This window comes from Amphiura filiformis, chromosome 2 (genome assembly GCF_039555335.1).
Source record: "Amphiura filiformis chromosome 2, Afil_fr2py, whole genome shotgun sequence".
Lineage (NCBI taxonomy): Eukaryota > Metazoa > Echinodermata > Ophiuroidea > Amphilepidida > Amphiuridae > Amphiura > Amphiura filiformis.
The window spans coordinates 13900134-13915675 of NC_092629.1; the positions used below are offsets into that span (position 1 = coordinate 13900134).

General features: G+C 37.2%; 1 protein-coding gene and 1 long non-coding RNA gene across 4 annotated transcripts in view; both read right to left on the reverse strand.

Moving 5' to 3' along the window:
- LOC140145914 (vitamin D3 receptor B-like) overlaps window positions 1–15542 on the reverse strand; it is a 495422-nt gene that overhangs the window by 392064 nt on the left and 87816 nt on the right. For all 3 annotated transcript variants that reach the window (XM_072167634.1, XM_072167633.1, XM_072167635.1), the window contains exon 3: window positions 2670–2809. The gene's annotated coding sequence lies outside the window, so the exon portion shown is untranslated. The remainder of the gene's footprint in view (window positions 1–2669; window positions 2810–15542) is intronic.
- LOC140135441 (uncharacterized) lies at window positions 9416–11934 on the reverse strand. The gene is made up of 3 exons (XR_011856514.1): window positions 11818–11934; window positions 10605–10700; window positions 9416–9998 (listed from the first exon to the last, which is right to left on the reverse strand). It is a non-coding gene; the product is annotated as an uncharacterized lncRNA (long non-coding RNA).

Consider the following 15542-nt stretch of genomic DNA (forward strand, 5'->3'; position numbering starts at 1 on the left):
TTATCAGTTAAATTGTAGGAACTAGACAATGTCAAATGAATTTATATTTGGTTGTGTCTTGTAATAATTGAATTTTTGCGACAAAATACTTCTGCTGATTGATCACAGACAGAGATAGTCAAACATTTATGGAAATGTCCGTGCAAGAAAATTGATAATTCCACACATTTTTACATAATTTTTACCAGTCGCCAGCATGAATTTAACATGTTTTTAGAACCACTAATTCAATTGCTTCTGAAAAACACATTATTCCAAAACCATTATTGTCAGTGAGAGAAGTTTAAAATAAAAATGGACTTGTTCTTCATAATGTGATTTGATGTTCTTTGGTCATGACCGGTTGAAATGGACTGTTCCAGTTGAAATCCATATACCCCCTGTGGAAGATATGCCCTTAATCTCCACACAGGGAGTGTGAATTTCACCCATTCAGTGTAAAAGGTAAAGGTAAAGGAGACGATCCTGTTTAAACAGTGATCGGAGTGCCCATCTCTCTTTCATTGGCGATTGGGCCAGACTCCTCCATGTTATGTTGCTATAGGGGGATCGCTACACCTCCTCCATAGCGAGTCTGTTACCTTCCCAACATTTAAGAATGCCGGTACCCATTTATACACCTGGGTGGAGAAGAGTAATCGAGATAAAGTGCCTTACACAAGGGCACAACACGATGGCGTCAACGGGGCTCAAACCCGCAACCTTCTGATTATGAGTCGGAGCTCGTTCCGCTCGGCCACCATGCTCCCTAATTCAGTGTCATCTGCTCCAAAATGGACTATTCCAGTTGAAATCCATACACCCCCTGTGGAACACATGACCTTAATGAATCTTCCATAAAGGTAGTGCCAATTTCAGTGGAACGACATCGGAATAAATGTAAAGTGCTTTAATACATGTGAAAGGCGCTGTATGAATGCCAGCATTTATTTTTATTTTTACAAATAGTACCCAGAAGTGGGTGAATATGACCCCCCCCCCAGACACACACACCCCTACATGTTTTCACCAACAACCACGGACCCGTATTGTGTGTGTGGTTGTTAACAGTGAAACCGTGGACCCATGCACACAGACATATCATAATCCAAATGTGGACTTCTGTGAGATTTTACCACTAACCGTGGACCTGGTATTACCCCTACAATAGAGAACCCTAGTACTCCATATGCAAAGTTATACTGTATGCAAAGTTATAATCCATATGCAAAGTTATAATAGCACCCTCTGCTGCTGACCATGGACGTCCACGTTTTGCAATGTGTGGTTTTTCACTACGTACATGTGGACTCATTGAGTCCACATTTGTAAGTGAAAACAAACGCCCACACACACCCCCACACACATCCCAAAGATACACCTGTCTGCAATGAGCCAATCTGTATGCTTCATTACAACACAGATGGCTCAAATAGAAGCAAGACTAAAAGTGATAACTCATATTTTCAACCAACTCTTAGCAGGTGTCTACAAAAATCTATATTCACCTGCCTGGCTTGACAAGGCCATTAAAAATGTGGATTTTAATCTAAGCCAATTGGAGAATGTTCAAATGTCTTCTGATAGTAAAAAATGCAAAAAACTTTGGGCCTAGCTGCATCTCTGATACTTCACCTTGGTGCTTTAGAATTAAAAATAAAGTTTTTAACCAAATAATGTTTGCTTGTCACTGCATTGGTAGCCCAGAAGATAAAAATCCACACTTAGGGGGAAGGAGCATTTTCTCTGAATAATCAAAAGTAACCTAACAATTGACCTCTTAACCTGAAACAGAAAAATACCCCACTTGCCCACACAACATAAATAGCATGAACATAAACTTTATTTCACCGAAAGTTTGGTCGTATTGAAGAGTAGGTGCACATTTTGCTGGTTGCTGTATCAAATAATAACCTAACGCCGCAGATGCAGAGCGTATACACATGCTGGCACGCTTGTAGCGCAACCACATAAAAACACTGACATCATGATCGAGTATACATAGTAAATCTTGGGAAAGAGTACTTGCGATCAACTCTTAGTCTTATCTGTAGAAGTGTAAATGTTCCCGCATGTAATTTTTCATGCTTTGCCAATTTTTGAATGTAAAAGTAGTACCTCACACACTCTTAGAGAAAAAAGGTTAGTTAGATTCAGAACCATTTTTGTCCTGAATATGGAACCCTTTCCCAAAATATTTCAAGAAAGAACCATTTTCCTTCTATTGACTTTTTGGGTTCTGTAAAGAATCATTTTTATGGGTTTGAGAACCCTTTTAGGTTCATTGACAAAGAACCATTTTTAAAGGTTCTGTGTAGAACCAACCAAAAAGGTTCTTAAACCCATAAAATGGTTCAAAACCAACAAAGCTGATAGAACCTTTTTGGTTCCTTTTAGAACCATTTAGGAGAGGGTTCCACATACAGGACAAAATAGGTTCTATTAGTCAAACTTTTTTTCTCTGAGTGTAACACTAACAGCTAAAAGTTACATGAACCAATCTCATCTTTTGTACCCAAGTCATTCAAAGGCCATTCTATGCATGTACCATGATATTAGGGTTAAAGAACCGTGCATTGACAGATGAGGATGTTTCAGATTCTACTGTTTATCAATCATCTCGCTTTTAAAAAACCCTTTCAACACGCAACAATACAGTGCTAACCAGTAACTGATATTGCGGTACTTACCCCCGTAATTAATACCAACTTCCAGCGCCAAAGCTATCCGTCCATCAGAAGAGAATCAAAAGTAGTGGTATCCGTCGTAGCCGTCAATCACAAGGTCTTGTCCGACAACGACGACAATGTTGTTATCTACGCAAAGACACCTGTTATGACAAGGAAAACAAACCAAGAAAGGAGGCTAAGTATCACGGACATAGATTTCACCATTTGATATAAAACGGTAAGCAACATCTCCGCAATTGGAATGAGTTTAAAAATGGAACGGGAAAGCTAGGGTCTGGCAGAATCTGTGTTTTGTTTCTGCAAGATCCGCGTTCTAAGTGTCACAAATTCTGCATTTTTCTGTGCTTCAAAAATTACACTTTTCTGTGCAATTCTGCGCTGAAAAATGGTAGATCCCACGATATTCCGTTCTCAAATGAATGTTATACAATTTAACACACATTTTGCAATTAGGTGTATAGATCACAGCAATGGCAATGTTCCATGCGATGGTTGCTGGTTTTATACCCCTTCTCATCTCTGCTGACATCAATGATAACGTTATAAAATTTAACACACATTTTGCCATTAGGTGTATAGATCACAGCTGGCAAGGGTCCATGCGATGGTTGCTGGTTTTATACCCCATCTCATCTCTCCTGACATCAATGATAAATATTACTACTTTGTCAATCATTTTAAATAAAATTACATTATAAATAGCAACTTTAAGCCAAAAATTTTTTTTTCCGACTGAAAATGGCTAATCAGCAAAAATGTGCCAAATTCCGCATTCAAGCCCCAAATCCGCGAATAAGACAAGATTTTCCGCGATCACAGATTTGCTCCGGCCCTCGGGAAAGCCTATCTTTGGGTTGACTATCTTTAGTTCACATATCGTGTAACATTAGCAAACACAGTAGAGAGCCTGCCGGAGCCACTTTATGTTTATTGAAGCTTTTCAAGGCTCAACATACCGTGTGTTTTTGATGATGGAGTATGCTGAACGAGAAGAGGGTAGGAAAAGTTTTTTCCCCAAGACATACGTGGAGTGAAATTGGGTAGAAATTAAAAGTGGCCACTGCTCAATGAAACATTTTTAGATGCTGGTTTGTAACGATGCAGATTGAAACAGGTCGATTAACATATTGGGTGCTCTGGATACTGATATGTGTCTTAATATAAGAAGTTTTAAAGGCTTTTGTGAGATGGGGAAAACAGTGGATCCCCTTGACTTTTGGTATATCGAACTGCGACCAGACTTACCCCGGCAAACAAGATATGTTCTTATATACGGTGTCATACATTTTTATGTTATTGTCAAAATATTGGTAGGGACATACAGACATGGACATCCGCTGAGTGCAGGGTGTCCACAGCAATCATGCTATTTCCGGGTGTTTGAATACGATTGCTACAAATGCACTTAGAAATACACTTCCAGTCCACCCAACTACCCCTACATACTTGTAGGGACACATAACTGTGGACATCCGCTGTTCATGGTGTCCTCAGCTATCATGCTATTTCCGGGTGTACATCCTTGTTTGTATAGGTCTTAACAAACTTAGAAATACACCCCTACACCCCACACAACTAACCCCTACCTGAATTGTGTGTCAACCGGGGACATGTGTGTGGGTTTTTAGTCGTGCAAGCGGGGACAAAATGGCTGTCACTTGGAAACAAGCATTATGAACCAAATGAAATCACTGTGTGTGACCCCTCTAGAGTCCACAGGTTAAACTTAGCATATTCAGGCCTAGATGATTTCACTGGAATAGTTCTGGCAAATGGGGACATCTCTAGAAAAAAGTGATTGAAAGTATGTGTGCACTTTGCACTGTACGCAAACACACCCAATTGTAAATACCTGCAAATGAGGACCTCATTCTGCATATGATTTAATCCTATCTAACTGAGGACACACATACCCGATTTCAATTGATACACCATGGACCAGACACACACCCGACAATATACATGTACTATCCAACCGTGACCCGTCCTAAACCCCCCAAAGGTGGACCACTTTTAAATGCAATTCTTGCATGGTCCTGCAACCAAGGATGTCCACGGTTGCAGGTGTGTCCATGGTTGTGATGTAGGTTCCAGTTTGCAGGTAACTTGAAATGCACAACACCCATTCCCCAAACAAACAAACACACACATTAGTAGCAATATACTGGTGCAGTGGTTCCATACTTATATTATTGTTTGAGTCAAATCTGTGAATTATTTCCGCATAAAAATCTGCCACTGTACACAAATTGCTTTAAAATATAAAAACAGGAAAGAAATAACGGCTAGAAAGGAAGAAGATATCACTCATTCTAGTAGTGTTTCAATGGAGCTTGTTGGAAAACTATCGAGGGAGAATGGCATGTAACGGTACTCCAACAGAGTTCCAGCGAATCAGCGCTTGCTCGCAAGATAATTGAGTGAATTCAATAAAATCCAAGAGTAATTAGCTTGAGAGACAAGACGCGGGATACTAGTCTAATATGTAGCACACTTTTTATCTCCAACCCACTTGTGATCAAAATAAAAAATTCCTTTAAAAAGGAAAAGTGCCCATGATGTAGAGTAATTGTAAATTATGATACAAATCTAATAATGAACTTTGGGAATAGGACTCGCTAAATATTTTAGCCGGCGAGGTAGGTACCAGGGAATAATCACACGGCTTGGTAGATGCGTCTTGGTTCACTCGTCTCGGATAGTCTCTCTGATTGGTAGTTCTGCTCCTCGGCTCTTCATCGTAGATTTGGCATGAGTAGGGGCGCTAATATAAAGTTCTTCATAAAACTAGAGGTTCAACCAGGGACTTATTTAGGCTTTCAGATTCAGCCAAGCACGAGTATTATCACACAAACATGAAGACAATCAAAACCACAATTTACTGATAATTAAGTTATATTTATTACTTACTACATCTTCTTCATTCGGTATGAAACTTTATATTAAAACTAACAAGTGAACTAGGAGTAGAACAAACTCCATTATCAAGTAATAATTAGCGAGAATTGTTCTCGCTCTAAACTAAGAAGTTGTGTTCAAATCTTGATGCACACGGAGAGTTTATGGAGAGGTGTTATGCCTCTGAGTGACTGCCACAAGCTACAATTCATTCTCAGTTTGGGTCGTCCACAAGACTTCCGTTTACAAAAGACCATTGTGACGTTTTACGATAGTCTAATCGAAATGATACGAGAGAGTGATCTCACTCGGGGTGAATGACACCATAATTTTGATTAAATAAATAAATTAAAATAGAAGGCACAGGATATAAAATAATATATCGCCACAACACAAATAAATAAGGAGTTTTAAATATGGATGTTTTAAGCGTAGTACTTGATGAGTTGAAAAGGGTGTAATTGATTGTTATTGATAAATAGAGTTACCATCTCTATAGTGTGGATGTATAGGTCTATTGGGTGGGGAGTACTCAAGTTTGGTTTGGGTAAGAGGTGTACTGCTGATGAAAGCAGACTCATCAGTCATCAATATACTTATTTTGCAACTAGTCTAATATGCAGGGTTGGTGATTTTTTTTTTTAATAATAAAAAAAAATCTTTTTATTTAAATCAGATTTTTTTTTTTTTTTATTCCAAGAACTGCTATACCCGATAATAAATTCAAAACAGACGAGTGGAATGCTAGACATAATGCGCAATCCTATCAGATATTTACAAAAATTCAAAACGTGTTTTTATATGTGAAAATTTGGCAAAAAACAGATGAGTGGAATGCTAGACATCATAATGCGCAATCCTATCAGATATTTACAAAAATTCAAAACATGTTTTTTATATGAAAATTTGGCAAAAATCATGGGGAAAAAACCTGTTGAATTCTGCACCTTGAAGATGAATTTGTAGCAATAGATAAAGTGCCATCATAGAGGTATTTTAATTGTACCAAAAGTTGCAGAAACCTCAGGAATGAAGTAAATCAGTGATTAAAAAAAAAATCAAGTGATTTAAATCGTAATTGAAATCAATGATTTAAATCGGTGTGATGTATAAACTCAAACAACCCTCGTAGCACACATTTTATCTCCAAGCCACTTGTGATCAAAATGAGGGTTGCCTGAGACTACAGCCCTTTCTCTGTGGAAAGGTTCGTCTACTGAGTCCCTTTTGGAAATATATACTTCAACTCATCTCAAAATGAAAAATTTGGGGCAGAGCAGTCACTGGGGATGTGTTTATGGAATGGCATTGATGGTGTGAATTGTCTATCAAAAGGGAATATAAAGCAGTCTACAGAAAGGTGGTATGAGCAGCAGATTCAGGTAGCAATTTCAGGCTTTTTACGTTTAACTAAAGATTGCACATTTCAGGAAACTGATTAAAAATTTTCTCAAAAAACCTTAAGGTTGGGATTCCGAAAGGTGGTTTAACTTAAGCCGGTGCTAACTTAAACCTGGGTCTAACTAGTCCCGGCTTAAGCCTAAACCTAGGTTTAAGTTATTTTACGATTCAAAGCTCGGACTAGTTAGACCTGGGTTTAAACCTAGGTTTAAACTTAGACCTGGTTTCAGAGCCGCATAGTACTAACTGTGGTGTATACTCTTATGCATATTACACGGAACTTTGTGCATGGGTATGATATTCCAATTTATTTGAAAGGCTATAATAGGCATTGGTGTGGGAAATTGTGAATAAATAGCGGGTAGTAGGGCCTAGAGTTGTTATCTTTTTCATGTTTCTGAGTTTATTGATGAAAATGATTCTTATTTTTTAACCATATACGGAGATCTATAATCCACGAAAAGTTCAGCCTTATTTTACTATGATTTTCCCAAGTTTAAACAACACTCACGTTGCATCATTGTAGGCCTAACAGTGATTAAGCTGAAATGGTATTTTTTTAAATTTAATTTCTTGGTATTTCACATATAATACAGGTGCAATAATTATGAAGCCTGGGGAGGGTAAAATGGGGGGCTGTTTTGGCAAGCCAAAAGAAGAGCAAGCATATTTTACCCAGCTATTTTTGCACACATTTACGGGCACCTTTTAATAAAATGCTCTAAAAGGGCTTATCCATGAGAGTATGAAAAACGTTCTTTCCGTTTTTCACATGACCAATATGCTCACTGCGCCGAATTTGCAAATTGGGTTCCCACAAGTTTGACATGGTGTGACGCAAATGTTTTTGGCTGGCCAAGCGGTGGGGGTTGGGAGACAAACAATTTTTTAGCAGGCCGAGAGGGGCAAGCAATTTTTGTCAGGCTGAGAGGGGCATTCAAAGTGGCACGCTGTTTGGCAATTTCCGCAAGGTTAGTATAATTTGGGCCTAGCCTACGGAATACCCTCCGCGCTGTCCGTTTATTTCGTTCGTTACATTTACAACTCATCGAGGAGGCATCATCACATGGTTCTCTCTTTTACGGACAGCGCGGAGGGTAGGCCTCATAATTGAAGATGCCTGGTGTATCCTATTGCAGGCATAAAATAGCTATAATTTAGATTTAGAATATTAAAACAAAACACTGACCTATTATAATAAAAGTACAAACTGTGTAGCATATTTATTTTATTATTAATGTTAAACATGATACATAATCCATCACTTCAAATAGTCTACTGATTAAGTAATTTTTAACCACCTTGTACATTAAATAATAACATTGAATGAATTCGTTTCAAGTAGCATAGAGGTTTGTTCCCAGCAAACACAAAACGTTTTCGACATCGCAAAAGGTTATAAAAGGTTGTCAGAAAACGTTTAAATGTCGGGTTATATAGCGGGTATATTAAGATTATAAAACGTTTTCACAACCTTAAATTAAAAAAATTGATAATCTACTGCTAAGCAAACAAAAATATTTTGTAGAAAACGTTTAAATGTCGGTTATATAAAGGGTATAAAAACGTTTTAATAACATTCCAAAAACATTCTTGAAAACTTGATACAAAACATTCTATACAGTTGGGGTTGAAAAAATATTTTGCGAAAAATGTTTGCCCAAAATATTTTCAGTAACGTTTTAAAACGTTTTCATGACCTGTATATAACCCGACATTTAAATGTTATTAAAAGGTTTTGAAAAAAAAAAAACATTTTAAGAACATTTCTGTGTTTGCTGTGTTCAAATATTTTAACATAATGTTATTTAAGTATCGACACAATATTTGGTAAAAATGTTTGCAAAAATAGTTTACAATAACATTTTTTGAAAACATTTAAAAATATTGTTGTAGTGTGTTTTCATACAAAACGTTTTAAAACGTTATCAGGACCTTATTAAAACGTTTTTACCTAAACCAAAAGTCAAAATATAACTTATTTAAAACGTTTTGAAAACGTTTTTGTGTTTGCTGGGTTGTTTATTTATTTATTAAGATTATGTCAGGCCTACTGTCAGGTCATGTCATGGGCGTCGATCTGTTCTGAAAATGGAGGAGGGGCACGGATGTGAAAAGATATGTCAGCGCCGCACGTATGAGAGGGATGCCCTGGGGCCACTCAAGTATGATAGTGTTTTTCTTTAAACCCCCCTACCAGCACTTATTGGACTTGTAATTTACCAAATATTTGAAAAGGTACCCTAAACAAGTTGTTCAGTTACAGAAAACTATACCCTTATTCTTGAAAATCAGTGTTTTTAGACCATAAATGCGTCCACTCACGTAACTTGCCTTGCCTAAAAAACACCCCTTTTCCTTGTTTTTTTTTTTTTGGTCACGCATGCGTACAGACCCATTTATGTGAGTGGTCGCCCCGGAGGGATGTGCCCCTTCAGAAGTTGAAAAAAAAGCAAATCCAAATTTTGAAGTCATTTGGTGGACATTTTACATTATTTTTGGTTATTTTTGTGCAGATCTCAAAATGGCTATTATACTGTAGACTACCCCCGGTACTATTGATTCAGTTACCAAAATGCGAATGGGCATAGGCCTACTCGGACATTTGATATTATGTCCCCCTCCAGGATTGACGCCCATGCTGGTTTCATATAGGAAAGTAGTGAAGACCATGTTACCCATTAAAGGACATGTTTAAAATTAATACCTTCCTAAGACTTAATGATAATGACAATAGTGTGTGAAACGTGCAACGTACAAAACTTGTCTTCATTTCCATTGAGTAGTATACACAAACTAGTATTCCGGAGTAATAATATCGATACCAAAAGTCTCATATTATGTTATCATGTTTGTGTTACACTAGTAGGCTTAAACATAAACATGTTAAAGGCCTATAACATTTAGCAAAGTAAAAAGTTTCATGTTAAAAACACTTGTGGTTGTACTGCTCATCGATTCTGTAGTCCTAACTTTGATGGCCAGTGGATCTCAGCCGGGGATCGCGGTTACTTCATCATGTAGCTTGTTCTTCTGTAATGAAAGAAAGAAAAAAATAGTTTAAAATATGAAATAGAACTATATCCAAATCTTGCCCCCCCACACACACCCCCACTCTCAATTTTGAGATTTTGGCATGTGAAGAAAATTTTCTCAAAATTGCTGTTGTCTGTTGAGATATTTCTTTTACTAGGCCTGGTATAATATTCATGAACAAAAAATATAAAGATTTGTACGAAGTCTAATTTAAATTTATGCATTCTAATTTTTGGAAAAAGCATGTTTTATTCTTTTAGCCTATCATTTCAAAGGTAACACACAAAGAGTAAAAATTAGAGCAAAATTGTGGCATATACTCAAGATTTTGAATGCTTAGACATGTTCCAAGTCTTTGATTTTTGTGACTCGATTGTCAGAAAACATGTCGAAAATGCATGTTTTTGGCTTCCCCAAGAAATTAGTACAATAGTGAACGTTTTCTATTGTCTCACGGTCAGTACCAAATGAATGATTACGATTGAGCTATGTTTCGTTTGTCAGACTTGATGTTTTTTTTAATCCAATAAAATCAGTGCTTTTTTTCTGGAATGGGGCAGTAAATTACCTCATACCTACATTCCATACTTTTAAACTTACCAAAATAACCTCAAGTTATGGTGCATGGGAATCATCACTCAGATTAGAAAACATTCCTCTTGACATGACATTGACAGTTTGACCTGTAAACCGGGCCTGTAAACGAAAAAACAAAACAAAGCATACCATTTTATTTTGTACTGCTGTTAATCAGTCGAGAGTTTCATGCATTTAAAATTTGCAATTTGTAGTAAGATTTAGGCCTACCTGATCATGATGGCGTATCTAAAAATATACTTCAGTGAGCACTGAGAATTCAATAAAATTAATCAGTCACAGGAATGATGAGCAATCTATTTTATATAGGCCTATGCCTGATAATATGCCTGCTTGACCAAACTTTCATAGGCCTAGTACCAGTTATACCACGATGACCTGATAAATGCCCTAGCACGAGTCAGACAAAATATTAAACAAACGGTAGATTTCATATTAAAATAATTAGGCGGCGCTTCAAGTTCAATAATAAGCCTGGAACAGCCCGAGTCCAGGCCTAGCCAGCCTGTAAACATAGGGCCTATGTAGGGCAGGCATGCCATCACATAATTATGCCCTAGGCCTATGCCCCTATAAATGGTACAGGTCGGTATTAAGGCTAGGGCCTAGGATGTTCCACTACCAAGCTTGAACTTGAAGCCTGACCTATTATTTACATAGACAAAATCCCTAAATCTTGAAGAACATAGGCCTACGGAAAATATCTGTCTTGTGGGTACCGGTACTGATACAGTTTTTGCCAAGGCTACCATGGCTACAGCCCATCCCATGATATCCTAAGCCATAGGCTAGCCAGCTAGGACCATCATGACCAGGCCAGGGCCGCCTGATGGGGTAGGCCTAAACGTTTTACTTCTACACCGGCTTCTAACACCACGACATCACTCTACCGTGAGTATTAAACTCCTGAGTCCTTACATCTTCATTTCAAGCTGAAACTCATTGGAAAAAAGCCCAGACTTATAAGGGAACATTGAAAAAGCTTTGTCCGAGCTTCGTTTGCTGATAAAAATCCACAAAGCCTCGGCTAGGCTATTCTCCTGTACACGGTATTAACATGTAATTTGTTAAGCCTAACCTAATCGATTCCTAAGCTTGACTAAAACAATACCACAGCCTAAAATCGTCACCAATATAAATGAGTGATTTACATATATAGGGGCTTTTAGGTGGTAAAACAGTATTAATATGTCACGAATAAGCCGACGTTTCTTACCTTCACTGTCATGACGCGGCCCTATGCTATTGCACTGTGCCGTGAGTACCGGGTATCGGTATGACTGTCACTGCCGTGTATTGCGCTGTCACTGCCATGCCCATGATTGCAGCTGTGTACAAGCTTGGCGATCACCCCGCTTTCAAACTCTGGTTACAATTGTCACAACTCTTCTCTATTCATTATGGAACATAATCCTTTTATTAAGACTAACAAAAATTGGTTCTGTGGCACATTTTTCCAGTTGCAAATACCATGAATTGCAGTGGTCCGCTTCCGTAACAAGCAGGCTTCAGTGGTTGGCATGCAGACAAATGCACTTAAACCTGGACTTAAACCTACCCCTGCCAGGTTTAAGTTAGACCCGGCTTTTGCGACTTTAGTACTCAGCTTTAGACCCAGGTTTAACTTAAACCAGCTACGGGAAACGCAACTTAGGTTTAAACCTAGGTTTAAACCTGGGTTTAGCTAAACCTAGGTTTAAACCCCCTTTCGGAATTCCAACCTAAGAAAATTTTCATTTTTCAATTTTCTAGTTAAATTTGAGAAACTGTTTCCAGAATTTGGACAACTTTTTATTTTGAAAAATAATCATTTGAAAGTCAGAAACATTACTTATTTTTATATGTCTATATCAGGTCGATACTCTTTGGGTATAATATAATATCTTTGATTCATATCCAAATCAAGAAATGCAAGAAAGAAAAAAGGTGTCTTCAATATGAAAATACTAAAAAAGCAATGAAATGAAAGCAATAAGTAATTACTTATTCATATATATACCTAAACTGAGCAATACATAGAAAAAAAATGCCTCCAATCTGTAATGAAATCAAGAAGTAAAACAATGAAAATTCATATCCAAATCAAGAAATGCAAGAAAGAAAAAAGATGTCTTCAATATGAAAATACTAAAAAAGCAATGAAATGAAAGCAATAAGTAATTACTTATTCATATATATACCTAAACTGAGCAATACATAGAAAAAAAATGCCTCCAATCTGTAATGAAATCAAGAAGTAAAACAATGAAAATCATTAATTCACCCAAGCCCTAGAAAACTTGAAACCGCATTGCTACTTCACACACAAATGATACCTGACTTCTCCAAAGCAAAGCAAACCACGCCATCGTCATGGCAATTGCTGGCGGCAATATTATTATCACTTAACACCACCTAAAGTTTACCATTTATAAAACGTAACAAATGCGGTATTCCAATTGAAATCCATACACCCCCTGTAGAAGACATGTCCTTAATCTCCCCCACAGATTTTAAATGGAGTCACTCATTCATGTAACCCATTTTGAAATTCACACTCCCTGTGTGGGAGATTAAAGTAATGTTTTCCACAGGGGGTGTATGGATTTCAACTGGAATAGCCCTGTAACTGATAACTCTCATTTTACATATGTTCAAAAAGCCATCAAGTGATACATCAATATCAACAAAAGATCCGCACACGTTCAAGTAAAAACGATTTTATCAAATTTTGAAATCCAATTTATTCTGTTACATTCTTATCTTCCATCGATCTTTGTGGATTTGGCTGTCGACAATTCCTAAAGTCCCGATATAGAGAAGTGTAACAACATAGCCCTGAGTGTGCTATCAGATAAGCTTTTTTTCTCCTTTTCTTGAGATCAAGAACAATGCAAAAAAATCTACATTTTCTGTGTGTGTGTATATTCTTCCCCTATCGACTGAACAATCACAGAGAAACAAGCACGACAAGTTGACATAAATGGCGGATATATCGTCTTGCGAGTCCAGCATTGAATTAAAATAGCTGCCTTTTAATTGAATGTACACACTCTTGCATCAAACAGGCAAATTTTAGGCCTTGTTTCGTTTATGTATAAGCCATGGCTGTACCAAATGGGGGATATTGTTTCCATCCCCTCCCCCTGCCCATCTTGACATTTGACAACCCTCTTGGGGGGGGGGGGGTTACAAATGCAGCGAATACATTAGGCAGTTCCACTTGAATTTCATACACCCTCTGAGAAAGATTCAACCTGAATCTTCTGAAGAGGGGGGATGTGTTTCAAATAGAGATGGCCAATGTGCTAATTCCATTTGAAATTCATACTCCACCTGTGGAAGATATTTCCTAAATCTCCAACAGGGGGAGTGTGGACTTTAAATGGATTAGCAATTTATTTGGCAACCTTGTCTGTAAACAATTTTCAAGCAAAATATAAATATCATCCATATTCCAAAAGATAGAGATGGTTTCAATTCTTCACTATACACATAGTAGCTATTCCATATCCAGACAGTCGCATCTTTCACTGCGCTCATGAGAAGATACACCCCTACAAGAAAACGATCAAAGTGGTGTATTGATTACCAAATACTCTAAAGGCACGTATGGCCCGATCTGGTTTTTGCAAAATAACTTGGTGAGAGCTATTGCAGCCAGTGGTGGAGACTAAAGAATAAAGCTTGGAAATCGGATGAATGTACTAATGTATAAATTCAATTTTTTTTTTTTATTTAAAAGAAGAAGAAAAAGAAGAAGAAAAAAACAACAACTGCAGAACAAGTTTCAAATTTTCTTTAAGAACTCAAACAATTCAAAATTGTACATTTTTATGACCATATTTGGAATCAGCATGAAAAATACAAACAAGACTAGTATTGGTTCAGTGATTCTTGAGATAGCTCTTGATATTTTAAGGAAATATCTCAAAACTTGGACTAGCAGAGCATTAATGAGCCATATCTAAATGACGATTTGGGTTCATTGGGCTTTTCCATGTAAATTCCACACTCCCCCTCTGCAAGATTTTGAAAATATCTTCAACAGGGGAGTATCAATTTCAAATAGAATCAAAATATTAGGCAGCTCCATTTGAATTGCATACACCCTCTGAGAAAGATTCAACCCTCAATCTTCCACAGAGGGAGGGCGAGTTTCAAATAGAGTTGGTTAATGTGCTAATTCCATTTGAAATTCATACTCCCCCTGTGGAAGATATTTCCAAAATCTTCCACAGGGGTTGTGTGGATATTAAATGGCATCTGCCCATCACTCACTTCTGTTTTACTTAATGGATTTACTTTATATCTTCTTGTTGTAAATATCTTCTAAAACAATTTGTTAAGTTGTATCAAACCAAATTTATACACTTGTATATTTCCATAAAAACAGGGTTTTACCATTTTAGCAAGAATCTGCAAATTGATTCTTGCACAGAGTCTGGTAAAAGATTTATGTGAATCATTGTTTTTTCATAAAACTTCAAATTCTACACATAAACCATTTGCAAGAATCTGACAATATAAAACAAGTTGTATGATCAACTAAATATTAACAGTAAAATGGTTGAAATTCCAGCAAAATACTGCCAAGCATATGTAAAAAAGTAGAAAGCCGAATTTCACATGTAACCTATTTTTCAAGGGCAAGCTCTGTCTATGCTCATAATACAGAAATCTGTACATTCTCATACTGCATGCCAAAGATCATCGACCTCCTATGAGTACATGTAGCTACATCTTACAAATTGAACTCATGTTGAGGGGTATGAGTTTTAATAACTAAGACTAGTAATCTGATGAGTGTACACTTGAGGTGTACTAACTGTGTCTTTGGGGATGATATCGTATGTGAGTTACTGAGAAAGCGTATTCAGAAGCAGTCATACTAGTTAAAAAACGTTAACTTTGTTACGTGCGATGCCCGGTTAACGACAGTTTCTCTTTTTCTTTTCACAA